Source organism: Salvelinus alpinus, chromosome 8 (genome assembly GCF_045679555.1).
Source record: "Salvelinus alpinus chromosome 8, SLU_Salpinus.1, whole genome shotgun sequence".
Lineage (NCBI taxonomy): Eukaryota > Metazoa > Chordata > Actinopteri > Salmoniformes > Salmonidae > Salvelinus > Salvelinus alpinus.
The window spans coordinates 49073353-49088352 of record NC_092093.1 but is presented as its reverse complement, the minus strand read 5'-3'; the positions used below and the strand labels follow the sequence as shown (position 1 = coordinate 49088352).

The following is a 15000-nucleotide window of genomic DNA, read 5'->3' as shown; positions in this document are numbered from 1 at the left end:
TAGATGAGAAGGAGGAGAAGGAGGAGGAGGAGGAGGAGGAGGAGGAGGAGAAGGAGGAGGAGGCAGAGGAGGAGGAGAAGGAGGAGGAGGAGGTAGAGGAGGAGGAGAAGGAGGAGGAGGAGGTAGAGGTAGAGGTAGAGGAGGAGGAGGAGAATGAGGAGAATGAGGAGAATGAGGAGGTAGAGGAGAAGGAGAAGGAGGAGGAGGAGGAGGTAGAGGAGGAGGAGGAGGAGGAGGAGGAGGAGGAGGAGGAGGAGGAGGAGGAGGAGGAGGAGGAGGAGGCACGATGTGAGTTAGGTGGACAGTTTCAAACCTTACTTGAAAGGGAATAGTTCTACTTTGTTTGTCAGTGTGTCAGTCAACTTAAAGTCTTTTCTACTCTAAAAATAAAGCCTAATGATTACAATATAAATACAAAGCTACTTTTCCTCACCTAAATGACATGTTTTTCTGTTTGTTTTGTCAACATTTCCCTGATTGAATTTTTTTCCCCACAATATAACACAGCATAATCAGGTAATTTAGAGTACACTGTTTGTAGGTCATATACTATTTGGTGTTTTCTACTCCCTAAAGAATGACTGAAAATACGTGACCTCACCTAAGGAAGTTAGATGAATAAATGAACGAATGAATGTGTACACATTAGCACCTGTTTATGGGTAGTAGACAAGCCGTGTGGAGGTTACGGTGATGTGTGATCACCGTACCAGAAATCAACCGTCGTGACCCTCTCTGTATTCTCTTAAAGGGGCAATCTGCTGTTGGTACATCCATCTGGACTTTAACATTCATTTACAAAAATTAATTTATTATTTATTCTTCTGTGACATCAAGAGGAAAAGCAATCAATCATATATAACGACATATATAACGACATATACAACGACATCTACTGTAAATTGACCAAAAAACACTTTATTGAGAAAGTTCTTTATATTTGTATGGGTAGGACAGTTGAACTGCCCTCCCCTAGTCATCTATAATTTATACTCTTCAAGAATCAATGGGTGTACGTAATTCATTTAAAAGTCTAAAACTGGATGTACCAATCACAGATTGCCCCTTTAACCGACCCGACGCAAACATTGTTAACGAGATTTGTCCTGTATCCTCTCCAGATAAAACTCCCATGAGTAACACAAACAGGTATAAAATTCACGATGCACATGAAAAAAAAAAACATGTATTTATTGCTATTGACGTGGTTCAGTACAATAGAATTTCTCTCCTCAAACCCCGGGACTAAAGATTTTTGTATGACACTTTGTCTTGTAGCTCCTGCTTCTGCATTATTGAACTGACTGTGGAGCTATGTTCAACAGAGATGTGTCAAAAAACTATTTTTAAAGGCAGTGTGAATAATTAATAGCTATGGCCAGAGACGGTGTGAATTACATAAGTGGATTTTTAGGGGTCACAGAGTAGAGCTGCTCTGGCTCAGATTAACAGCCTTGAAGAAGGAGCATGTTTTTCAAACATTAATACTGGGACTCTCACTAAGATTGGAACAGCAGGGTTCCTGCTGTCAGTCAGTGGCAGGACAACTCATGACACACATTTTTGGGGTAAGGAGAAGTGATGGATGGACATAACTATAATCACCATCCGTTCTGTCTCTCCTCTAACACAACCCTGTCTGTCTCCCTTTACACCCCCAACCTGGCTCTCTCCTCTACCCCCCCACCCTGTCTGTCTCTCCCTCTACTCTCTTCTCCTCTTTCCTGTCCGCTTTCCAGTCTGCTCTCCTCTCTTCTCCTCTCTTCTCTCCTCTCCTCTCTCCTGTCCTCCTTCTCTCCTCTCTTCTCTCCTCTCCTCTCCTCCTCTCTCATGTCGTCTTCTATCCTATCCTCTTCACTCCTCTCCCCCTGGTAGCCAAGTGGTTAGAGCTTCTTCTCTCCTCTCCTCGTCTCTCGTTGCCTGTCCTCCTCTCTCCTGTCCTCCGCCTCTCCTCTCCTGTCCTCATCCTCTCCTCTCCTGTCCTCATCCTCTCATCTCCTCCCTTCCCCGTCATCCTCCGCTTCTGTCCTCTCCTTTCCCCTTCTCTCCTCTCTTCTCTCCTCTTCTCTCCTTTCGTCTACTCTTAGTATTTATTGGGAATAAATAATACATGCTCTCCTCTCCTCACTTCTCTCCTCTCTCTACTCTCTTCTTTCCTCACCCCGTCTCTCCTCTCCTCATCTCTTCTCTCCTCTCTCTACTCTCTTCTTTCCTCACCCCGTCTCTCCTCTCCTCATCTCTCCTCTCCTCTCTTCTCTCCTCTCTTTAACCTCTCCTCTCCTCACTTCTCTCCTCTCTCTACTCTCCTTTCCTCACCCCGTCTCTCCTCTCCTCGTCTCTCCTCTCCTGTTCTCATCCTAATCTCTCCTCTCCTCTCGTCTTCTTCCCTGTCCTCCTCCACTTCTCTCCTCTCCCCTTCTCTTCTCTCATCTCCTCCCTTCTCCTGTTCTCTCCTCTCCTCTCTTCAACATCTCCTGACTTCTCCTCTCCTCTCTTCTCTCCTCTCTCGTGTCCTCCTCTTCTCTCATCCTCTTCTCTCCTCTCCTTCTCTCTTCTCACTCTCTCCTGTCTTCCTCCTCTCCTCTCTCGTGTCCTCCTTCTCTCCTCTCTTCTCTCCTCTCCTCCTCTCTCCTTACCCCTTCTCTCCTCTCCTCCTCTCTCTCCTGTCCTCCTTCTCTCCTCTCCTCATCTCTCCTCTCCTCTCTTCTCTCCTCTCTTTAACCTCTCCTCTCCTCACTTCTCTCCTCTCTCTACTCTCCTTTCCTCACCCCGTCTCTCCTCTCCTCATCTCTCCTCTCCTGTTCTCATCCTAATCTCTCCTCTCCTCTCGTCTTCTTCCCTGTCCTCCTCCACTTCTCTCCTCTCCCCTTCTCTTCTCTCATCTCCTCCCTTCTCCTGTTCTCTCCTCTCCTCTCTTCAACATCTCCTGACTTCTCCTCTCCTCTCTTCTCTCCTCTCTCGTGTCCTCCTCTTCTCTCATCCTCTTCTCTCCTCTCCTTCTCTCTTCTCACTCTCTCCTGTCTTCCTCCTCTCCTCTCTCGTGTCCTCCTTCTCTCCTCTCTTCTCTCCTCTCCTCCTCTCTCCTTACCCCTTCTCTCCTCTCCTCCTCTCTCTCCTGTCCTCCTTCTCTCCTCTCCTCTCCTCCTCTCTTCTCACTCTCTCCTGTCTTGCTCCTCTTCTTCTCCTCACCTCTTCTCTTCTTCTTCTTATTTATTGAGAACAAATAATAAATAATCTCCTCATCCCTCCTCTCCTGTCCTCATCCTTATATCTCTTCTCCTCTCCTCTTCTGTCCTCCTTTCCTCCTCTCTCCTCTCCTTTCCTCCTCTTCTCTCCTCACTTCCTCTCTCCTCTCATTTCCTCCTCTCTCCTCTCCTTTCCTTCTCTCTCCTCTCCTCCTCTCCTCTAAATTACAGACATTACAGAAAATACACACATCAAAATATAAATCCAAAATGCAAGCAGAAAGAAAAACACTGTCATAAACAACACGAACATTCACCAGTAATAAGATCTTCAAATCAGCTTTCTGAATTACCCAAGAGGCACCAGAACATCATAATTAAGAACATTTTGAAGATTGTTCCACAAATAAGCTGCTAGAAGAACTAAAAGCTGATTTACCAAAGGAATTTCTAGCGCTATCCGTCCCTGAGACCGAGTGTGGTAACTAGTATGTCTAAAGTTAAGTAATGATGTTTGATGTTGCCCATAAAAATAGGCAGTAGCAATGTATCAACCTGCGTGACATGAAAGAGGACCATCCAGCTGTCTGGTGGAGAAATGCAGTGATGAGTACTTAAACTGTCACCTGTCATAAAGAGCAGTGTGCTATGATCCATTATCTGTCTCTCCTCTACCTCCCACCCTGTCTGTCTCTCCTCTACCCCCCACCCTGCCTGTCTCTCCTCTACCTCCCACCCTGTCTGTCTCTCTCCTCTAACCCCCACCCTGTCTGTCTCCCTCTACTCCTAAACCTGTCTGTCTCTCTCCTCTACCTCCCACCCTGCCTGTCTCTCCTCTACTCCTAAACCTGTCTGTCTCTCTCCTCTACCCCCACCCTGTCTGTCTCTCTCCTCTACCCCCCACCCTGTCTGTCTCTCTCCTCTACCCCCCACCCTGTCTGTCATCTACCCCCAACCCTGTCTGTCTCTCTCCTCTACCTCCCACCCTGTCTGCCTCTCCTCTACTGCTAAACCTGTCTGTCTCTCCTCTACTCCTAAACCTGTCTGTCTCTCTCCTCTACCCCCCACCCTGTCTGTCTCTCCTCTACCCCCAACTCTGTCTGTCTCCTTCTACCCTCCCACCATGTCTGTCTCTCTCCTCTACCCCCAACCCTGTCTGTCTCTCTCCTCTAACCCCCCCCCCCCCCCCCCGCCCCACCCTGTAGACTCGTATGTCTATAGTTTAGTAATGATGTTAGGTACAGTGGGACTAATTGTAAAATAGCTTTATACATGAAAACATAGCAATGTATCAACCTAGGTGACATCAAAGAAGACCATACAACTGTCTGGTGGAGAAAAGCAGTGATGAGTACTGAAACGGTTGCCCATAACAAAAGAGAGCGTGTGATAAACTATATCTAATAGCTCTAACGATGTGGCTGCTGCGTTCATATAGATGATGTCGCCATAGTCTAGGACCGATAGGAACGTCGACTGAATAATCTGTTTTTTACTATGTAGCGAGAGGCAGGACCTGTTTCTATAGAAGGAGCCCATTTTTTATTAATATCAATAGGAACTTTTAAAAGACAGCTTTTCATCTATTCAGATGCCCAGATATTTGTAAACAGGGACACCATCAACAGTATATATGCTTTTAAATCATCAGTTATTTTATGTTTCTAGAGAACAACAAATACTTTGTTTTACCAGCCTTCAATACTCATTTCAGGTCAATAAAGTTTTTTTCTGTAATACAATGAAGGCAGACTGTAGTTCAGATTGAGCCTGGTCAACCGTGGGGTCCCGAGTGGTGCAGTGGTCTAAGACACTGCATCTCAGAGGTATCACTGCAGTACCTGGTTAGAATCAAATCAACATTTATTTGTCACATACGACGAAAATATTTACCAAATTAACTAAAGTGAAAATAATAAAAAGTAACACACTAAAATAACAATAACGAGGCTATATACAGGGGGTATTGTTCCTGAGTCACTGTGTGAGAGTACAGGTTAGTTGAGGTAATTTGCACATGTAGGTAGGGGTGAAGTGACTATGCATAGATAATAAACAGTGAGTAGCAGCAGTGTACAAAACAAATGGGGGGGTCAATGTAATAGTCTGGTGGCCTTTGAATAAGCTGTTAAGGAGCCTTTTGGTCCTAGACTTGCCGCTCCGGTCACACTTGCCGTGCGGAAAACAGTCTATGACTTGGGTGACTGGAGTCTCTGACAATTTTATGGGTTTTCCTCTGACAGCGTCTATTATATAGGTCCTGAATTGCAGGAAGCTTGGCCCCAGTGATGTACTGGGCCGTTCGCTCTACCCTTTGTAGCGCCTTACGGTCAGATACTGAGCAGTTGCCATACCAGGCGGTGATGCAATCAGTCAAGATGCTCTCGATGGTGCAGCTGTAGTACCTTTTGAGGATCTGGGGACCCATGACAAATCTCTTCAGTCTCTAGAGGGGGAAAAGGTGTGTTTGGACCATGATAGTTTTTTGGTGATGTGGACGCCAAGGAACTTGAAGCTCTCGACCCGCTCCACTACAACCCGATGTGTTCAGCACCCCTTTTACTGTAGTCCACAATCAGCTGCTTTGTCTTGCTCACAATGAGGGAGAGGTTGTTGTCATGGCACCACACTGCCAGTTCTGTGACCTCCTCCCTACCGACAACGAGGCTGTCTCATCGTTGTCGGTAATCAGGCCTACCACTGTTGTGTCGTCAGAAAACTTAATGATGGTGTTGGAGTCGTGTTTGGTCACGCAGTTGTGGGTGAACAGGGAGTACAGGAGGAGACTAAGTACACATCCCTGAGGGGCCCCAGTGTTTAGGATCAGATTAGCGTGGCAGACGTGCTGTTACCTACCCTCACCACCTGGGGGCGGCCCGTCAGGAAGTCCAGGATCAGGTTGCAGAGGGAGCTGTTTAGTCCCACGATACTTAGCTTATGATTGAACTTTGAGGGCACTATGGTGTTGAACGCTGAGCTGTAGTCAATGAATAGGATTCTCACATAGGTGTTCCTTTTGTTCAGGTAGGAAAGGGCAGTGTGGAGTGCAATAGAGATGACATCATCTGTGGATCTGTTGGGGCGGTATGCAAATTGGAATGGGTCAAGGGTTTCTGGGATGATGGTGTTGATGTGAGTCATGACCAGCCTTTCAAAGCACTTCATGGCTACAGACGTGAGTGCTACGGGTCGGTAGTCTTTTAGACAGGTTACCTTGGTGTTCTTGAGCACAGGGACTATGGTGGTCTGCTTGAAACATGTAGGTATTACAGACTCGGTCAGGGAGAGGTTGAAAATGTCAGTGAAGACACTTGACAGTTGGTCCGCGCATGCTTTGAGTACACGTCCTGGTAATCCGTCTGGCCCCGCGGCTTTGTGAATGTTGACCTGTTTAAAGGTCTTGCTCACATCGGCTACCGAGAGTGTTATCACACTGTCATCTAGAACAGCTGGTGCTCTCGTGCATGCTTCAGTGTTGCTTGCCTCGAAACTAGCATAAAAGGCATTTAGCTCATCTGGTAGGCTTGCGTCACTGGGCAGCTCGCGTCTGGGTTTCCCTTTGTAGTCCGTAATAGTTTTCAAGCCCTGCCACATCCGACAAGCGTCAGAGCCGGTGTAGTAGGATTCAATCTTAATCCTGTATTGATGCTTTGCTTGTTTAATGGTTCGTCTGAGGGCATAGCGAGATTTCTTAGAAGCATCCGGATTAGTGTCCCGCTCCTCGACTGCGGCAGCTCTAGCTTTTAGCTCGAAGCAGATGTTGCCTGTAATTCATGGCTTCTGGTTGGGATATGTACGTAAGGTCACTGTGGGGACGATTTCATCGATGCACTTATTAATGAAGCCGGTGACTAAGGTGGTATACTCATCAATGCCATTGGATGAATCCCGGAACATATTCCAGTCTGTAGCAAAACAGTCCTGTAGTGTAGCATCCGCATCATCTGACCACTTCCGTATTGAGCGAGTCATTGGTACTTCCTACTTTAGTTTTTGCTGTATGCAAGAGAGGATATAATTATGGTCAGATTTGCCAAATGGAGGGTGAGGGAGAGCTTTGTATACATCTCTGTGTGTGGAGTAAAGGTGGTCATGCATTTTTTCCTCTGGTTGCACATTTAACATGCTGGTAGAAATTAGGTAAAACTGATTTAAGTTTGCCTGCAATAAAGTCCCCGGCCACTAGGAATGCCGTTTCTGGATGAGCATTTTCTTGTTTGCTTATGGCCTTATTGAGTTGGTTGAGTGCGGTCTTAGTGCCAGCATCGGTCTGTGTTGGTAAATCGACGGCTACGAATAATATAGATGAGAACTCTCTTGGTAGATAGTGTGGTCTACAGCTTATCATAAGGTACTCTACCTCAGGTGAGAAATACCTCGAGACTTCTTTAATATTAGACATCGCGCACCAGTTGTTATTGACAAATAGACACACACCCACCCCTCGTCTTACCAGACGTAGCTTCTCTGTTCTGCCGGTGCATGGAAAATACAGCTAGCTCTATTATCTATTATCCGTGTCGTCGTTCAGCCACGACTCTGTGAAACATAAGATATTACAGTTCTTAATGTCCCGTTGGTAGGATAATCGTAGGTCATCAATTGTATTTTGCAATGATTGCACGTTAGCAAGTAGAATTGATGGCAGTGGGAGTTTTTTCGCTCGCCTACGGATTCTCAAAAGGCAGCCCGTTCTGTGTCCTCTTTTCCTCCGTCTTTCCTTCATGACGGGGATCTGGACCTGTTCCCAGGAGAGCAGTATCTCTTTCTCGTCGGACTTGTTAAAGGAAAAAGCTTCTTCCAGTTCGAGGTGAGTAGATCGCTGTTCTGATGTCCAGAAGTTATATTCGGTCATAAGAGACGGTAGCAGCAACATTATGTACAAAATAAGTTACAAACAACGCAAAACAATGAAGAAAAGAATGAAGCACAATTGGTTGCGAGACGTAAAACGTCAGCTTTCCTCTTCGGCGTCATCTCAACACATGTAAGACTTCAAAGGTGTCGCATACCTTGGATCAAAAACTAAAGCAGGCTGCATCAAATCCGGCCGTGATTGGGAGTCCTTATTGGCCCAGTGTCGTCCGGGTTTGGCTGGAGTCATTGTAAATAAGAATTTGTTCTTCATTGACTTGCCTAGTTAAATACTGGTTAAATAAAAAATAAAAAATAATTGACTCTGCAACATAGTTGCGTGCTGCTGGAGGGCTGGGTGCACCTGCTGACTCCATTCTTCAGGTGCGTGATTCTGTCAGCGTTCTAGGTGACGTGCGTAAGGCGGAGTCAGGCGCAGGACACAGTAAAAATCTTAACTTTACTCTAATAAACAATCTTCCATCAAGGAAAATAATCCAGAGCCACTTGACAACGACAATCACGCACAAAACAACAGGGGAAGCCAGAGGGTTAAATAAGGAACATAATTATGGAATGGAAACCAGGTGTGTATGATGAAGACAAAACAAAACGAAAATGAAACATGGATCGGTGGTGACTAGAAAGCCGGTGACGTCGACCGCCGAACTCCTCCCGAACAAGGAGAGGGAACAACTTCGGCGGAAGTCATGACAATAATAATAATTAAACAAATTCAAATTCAAGTAACATACATAACATTATCATCAGCATACAAGAGCAGGTTACAATTTTTTGCAGACATGTCAATATTGTAGTAAAAAGTACAGGACCCAGAATCGACGCCTGCGAAAAACCTTTGCTAATATCCAGGAAACCTGATTTACCGCCATCAGTAGATACACACATTGAGTTCCATCTGTCAAGTCATGTTTTAAACCAGTTACACGCAGCCTGGTCTAGACCAATTGAGGAAAGCCTCTGAATTAGCATTGAATTAGCAGTGAATTAGCAGTGAATTAGCAGTGAATTAGCAGTGAATTAGCAATGAATTAGCAGTGAATTAGCAGTGAATTAGCAATGAATTAGCAGTGAGTGTTCAACAATATTGAAAGCCTTTGACAGGTCAATGAAGAAGGCAGCACAATGTTGACTTTTATCTATACAACTAACGACATCATTTGTAACTAGGGATGCAGCAGGGATAGTGCTATGACCTGGTCTATAGCCAGATGACTATGATCCAAGTGCTTTCCAATTCGTAGGTCCCCCATGGTCTATAGCCAGATGACTATGATCCAAGTGCTTTCCAATTCGTATGTCCCCCATGGTCTATAGCCAGATGACTATGATCCAAGTGCTTTCCAATTCGTATGCCCCCCATGGTCTATAGCCAGATGACTATGATCCAAGTGCTTTCCAATTCGTATGTCCCCCATGGTCTATAACCAGATGACTATGATCCAAGTGCTTTCCAATTTGTATGTCCCCCATGGTCTATAACCAGATGACTATGATCCAAGTGCTTTCCAATTCGTATGTCCCCCATGGTCTATAGCCAGATGACTATGATCCAAGTGCTTTCCAATTCGTATGCCCCCATGGTCTATAACCAGATGACTATGATCCAAGTGCTTTCCAATTCGTATGTCCCCCATGGTCTAAAACCTGATGACAATGATCCAAGTGCTTTCCAATTCGTATGTCCCCCATGGTCTATAACCTGATGACTATGATCCAAGTGCTTTCCAATTCGTATGTCCCCCATGTGTACGACACCTTGGAAGTCTTACATTTTTTATATTTTTTTATATAATACATGCAACATTTCTGTTATGTCTACATCTTAACATTTACATTACATTTACATTTAAGTCATTTAGCAGACGCTCTTCTCCAGAGCGACTTACAAATTGATGCATTCACCTTATGATATCCAGTGGAACAACCACTTTACAATAGTGCATCTAACTCTTTTAAGGGGGGGGGGGGGTTAGAAGGATTACGTTATCCTATCCTAGGTATTCCTTAAAGAGGTGGGGTTTCAGGTGTCTCCGGAAGGTGGTGATTGACTCCGCTGACCTGGCGTCGTGAGGGAGTTTGTTCCACCATTGGGGTGCCAGAGCAGCGAACAGTTTTGACTGGGCTGAGCGGGAACTGTACTTCCTCAGAGGTAGGGAGGCGAGCAGGCCAGAGGTGGATGAACGCAGTGCCCTTGTTTGGGTGTAGGGCCTGATCAGAGCCTGAAGGTACGGAGGTGCCGTTCCCCTCACAGCTCCGTAGGCAAGCACCATGGTCTTGTAGCGGATGCGAGCTTCAACTGGAAGCCAGTGGAGAGAGCGGAGGAGCGGGGTGACGTGAGAGAACTTGGGAAGGTTGAACACCAGACGGGCTGCGGCGTTCTGGATGAGTTGTAGGGGTTTAATGGCACAGGCAGGGAGGCCAGCCAACAGCAAGTTGCAGTAATCCAGACGGGAGATGACAAGTGCCTGGATTAGGACCTGCGCCGCTTCCTGTGTGAGGCAGGGTCGTACTCTGCGAATGTTGTAGAGCATGAACCTACAGGAACGGGTCACCGCCTTGATGTTAGTTGAGAACGACAGGGTGTTGTCCAGGATTACGCCAAGGTTCTTAGCACTCTGGGAGGAGGACCCATTGGAGTTGTCAACCGTGATGGCGAGATCATGGAACGGGCAGTCCTTCCCCGGGAGGAAGAGCAGCTCCGTCTTGCCGAGGTTCAGCTTGAGGTGGTGATCCGTCATCCACACTGATATGTCTGCCAGACATGCAGAGACGCGATTCGCCACCTGGTTATCAGAGGGGGGAAAGGAGAAGATTCATTGTGTGTCGTCTGCATAGCAATGATAGGAGAGACCATGTGAGGATATGACAGAGCCAAGTGACTTGGTGTATAGCGAGAATAGGAGAGGGCCTAGAACAGAGCCCTGGGGGACACCAGTGGTGAGAGCACGTGGTGCGGAGACAGATTCTCGCTACACCACCTGGGAGGAGCGACCTGTCAGGTAGGACGCAATCCAAGCGTGGGCCGCGCCGGAGATGCCCAACTCGGAGAGGGTGGAGAGGAGGATCTGATGGTTCACAGTATCAGAGGCAGCCGATAGGTCTAGAAGGATGAGAGCAGAGGAGAGAGAGTTAGCTTTAGCAGTGCGGAGCGCCTCCGTGACACAGAGAAGAGCAGTCTCAGTTGAATGACTAGTCTTGAAACCTGACTGATTTGGATCAAGAAGGTCATTCTGAGAGAGATAGAAGGAGAGCTGGCCAAGGACGGCACGTTCAAGAGTTTTGGAGAGAAAAGAAAGAAGGGATACTGGTCTGTAGTTGTTGACATCGGAGGGATCGAGTGTAGGTTTTTTCAGAAGGGGTGCAACTCTCGCTCTCTTGAAGACGGAAGGATCTTAGACCACCCATATAAGTAAGAAATTACAATAACCTTCTTCTTCTTCTATGAATCTTGTGTCTTTGCTGACATGTAACCCTTCTTCTTCTATGAATCTTGTGTCTTTGCTGACATGTAACCCTTCTTCTTCTATGAATCTTGTGTCTTTGCTGACATGTAACCCTTCTTCTTCTATGAATCTTGTGTCTTTGCTGACATGTAACCCTTCTTCTTCTATGAATCTTGTGTCTTTGCTGACATGTAACCCTTCTTCTTCTATGAATCTTGTGTCTTTGCTGACATGTAACCCTTCTTCTTCTATGAATCTTGTGTCTTTGCTGACATGTAACCCTTCTTCTTCTATGAATCTTGTGTCTTTGCTGACATGTAACCCTTCTTCTTCTCTCTCTTCCTTCCTCTTTCCCCTCTCCTTCCTAGAACCACCCAGGTGCTCTGAAACCCTCAGCCTGAGACCATCAGTCTCACCAGTCAAAACTCTACCGCCACAACATCTATTCCACACCAAACACGGCAAAAAAATAAACATTTTGATGAGGAGAGATGGGCGCCTAATGTAAAGAAATTAGAGGAATTAGTCTGAAGTACCACTGCACCTAGATATTAAAAACCAATTCAATCCTGAGGAAGGTCTAAAATGAGCCTGGCCTCAAATCATCTGAGATGCTTAGTGAGGTCAACTCCTTGGTAAAACCTTCAAGTGTGTGTGTGTGTGTGTGTGTGTGTGTGTGTGTGTGTGTGTGTGTGTGTGTGTGTGTGTGTGTGTGTGTGTGTGTGTGTGTGTGTGTGTGTGTGTGTGTGTGTGTGTGTGTGTGTGTGTGTGTGTGTGTGTGTGTGTGTGTGTGTGTGTGTGTGTGTGTGGACATCATTTGCTAGAAGAATCAGTAGAATTGTCACTGTCTATTGTATTATTTGATCAGTTTACTGATCAGCTGTTTAAAGCAGGGTAGATCCTTTAGATCAGCTGTCTAAAGCAGGGTAGATCCTTTAGATCAGCTGTCTAAAGCAGAGTAGATCCTTTAGATCAGCTGTCTAGAGCAGAGTAGATCCCTTAGATCAGCTGTTTAGAGCAGAGTAGATCCTTTAGATCAGCTGTCTAAAGCAGAGTAGATCCTTTAGATCAGCTGTCTAAAGCAGAGTAGATCCTTTAGATCAGCTGTCTAAAGCAGAGTAGATCCTTTAGATCAGCTGTCTAAAGCAGGGTAGATCCTTTAGATAAGCTGTCTAAAGCAGAGTAGAACCTTTAGATCCGCTGTCTAAAGCAGAGTAGATCCTTTAGATCAGCTGTCTATAGCAGAGTAGATCCTTTAGATCAGCTGTCTAGAGCAGAGTAGATCCTTTAGATCAGCTGATTTTTTAAATAAAATTAATTATTTATCTTTAACAAATATAAATGAAACAAGGTTTTCATCACTATCGATGTTTATTGCTTTGAACTGAACAAATTGGAAGGATACATTTTACATACAGTATTTTATGTAAATGATAAATGAGCAGCTTTGAACACAAATTAAGGCCGGTCTCTGCATCACATGAGGGACAGAGTTTTACTGTGTGCGTGTTGCCAATGTATTTCTTGCACTTGAATCATGTGAACTGTGTCTTCCTGTCCTTCTTGGGTCCACACACATCGCAGCACTTCTTCTTGTTGCTACCGGCTGCAATCTAGAATGATGGAAACACTTTTTTTACCCACAGGAACATCTCACTCAGTCACTCAGTCACTCAGTCACTCAGTCACTCAGTCACTCAGTCACTCAGTCTCTCTCTCACACTCTCACTCTCTCACTCTCTCACTCACATATATAGTTAGAGCAGGCCAAGGTAATAGATCACTCACACTTACTTCCGGTTTTGGAGTTGTTGGTTCTGTGGGTCTGGCGGATGGGGCACCAGCATCCTCCTCATGATGGCTGCAGAAGCTGGGGTCCTTGGGATATGTTGTCTCCTCTGGATTTGAGATCTTCTGTGCACACTTACCACAAAATGAGGTGGTAACTGAGCTGCACTTCCTAACCTCCTGCCAAATGTATGACCATATTAGAGACACATATTTCCCTTAGATTACACAGATCCACAAAGAATTTGAAAACAAACTCAATCATTGATAAACTCCCATATCTATTGGATGAAATACCACAGTGTGCCATCACAGCAGCAAGATGTGTGACCTGTTGCCACAAGAAAAGGGAAACCAGTGAAGAACAAACACCATTGTAAATACAACCCATATTTATGTTTATTTATTTTCCCTTTTGTACTTTAACCATTTGCACTTTATGTGACTTGAAATGTCTTTATTCTTTTGGAACTTTTGTGAGTGTAATGTTTACTGTTATAACATTTTGGGGGGTTTATTTCACTTTTGTTTATTATCTACTTCACTTGCTTTGGCAATGTGAACATATGTTTCCCATGCCCAATAAAGCCCCTTGAACTGAAATTGAGCGAGAGCCCACTCCAGCAGCAGAGGATTGCGGACAGTCTTCAGGCGAGCATCTGGCTGTTGGAGAGAACAGAACGGTTCAGTGTCTCACTTTTAGAAGAAGTAGGAAGACGAAGCGCCATCTGAGAAAAGTGCTTCCTTTTCACTCAGAGACAGAATAGCGCGGGTCTGAGGGGAAGCATGAAACTGTTCGTTAACTCAGTCAGTGTTTTTTGAACAGACCTGCCATGTTTCCTCATTGTTTGTTTCTTCACGCTTCCCCCTCCTATGAAGAGATTAGGGCTCTAGCTACGCAGCATTTAAGCTGGTGATTCATCAATGGGGCTTAAATGGAGTTTGGAGCTGGAACGGCCTGCTCTGTCACTCCAGGGGAAAGAGATGATCTCTTTACGTAACGCTACTCCGTAGGTGTTGCAAGATGAAACTTCAAACACGGAAGCATATTAACATATCATTGAGAGTGTGATTGCAGGTGAAACTGCCAGTACTGGTGTGCACAGAACCCTGTGAAGAGAATCTGTGAAAAGATTCTAAATATTCCAAAGATTCTAATCCAACGTTCCACACAAAGAGGATAGAAGTGTTGAGATCTTATAGAAATTCCAGGCACTTCTCTGGGAGTAGAATGGCAAAGGGTTCAAAGCTTACAGTATTTGACTTCACTTACCTATGCTGCAGCAGGTGTCTATGGGTTTGGAAAATCCTCTAGCACTGAAGTATACATGACAGTTATTCAGAGTCATGTCACTTCCTTCATGTCACTTCCTTCATGTCACTTCCTACAAGGTCTTTCCTTGGCTGACATTTTAAAGTTGAACCAACAAATTCTACAACATCTATTCAGTGAATAATGACAGTATTCTACAACATACCCTATCTATTCAGTGAATAATGACAGTATGCTAAAGATGTAATCCAAACTGTCCCTTTGTAAATATCATAAGAAGTTACCGTAAACAACAAACCCAGTTTTAACCCTGAGTCGTCACAAGCGATAGAACTGCAGTACATTTATTTTTCAATGCTCTCCTCGACACAACTCAACTCCGCTTTGTCCACACAAACAACCCCCGATAAACAATAACATAGGTCCACTAATC

At 45.2% G+C, this 15000-nt stretch overlaps 1 long non-coding RNA gene across 1 annotated transcript; it reads right to left on the bottom strand.

Moving 5' to 3' along the window:
* Positions 1-12858: 12858 nt before the first annotated feature.
* LOC139582380 (uncharacterized) lies at positions 12859-13452 on the bottom strand. The gene is made up of 2 exons (XR_011676340.1): positions 13301-13452; positions 12859-13119 (listed from the first exon to the last, which is right to left on the bottom strand). It is a non-coding gene; the product is annotated as an uncharacterized lncRNA (long non-coding RNA).
* Between the last annotated feature and the right edge of the window lie 1548 nt (positions 13453-15000).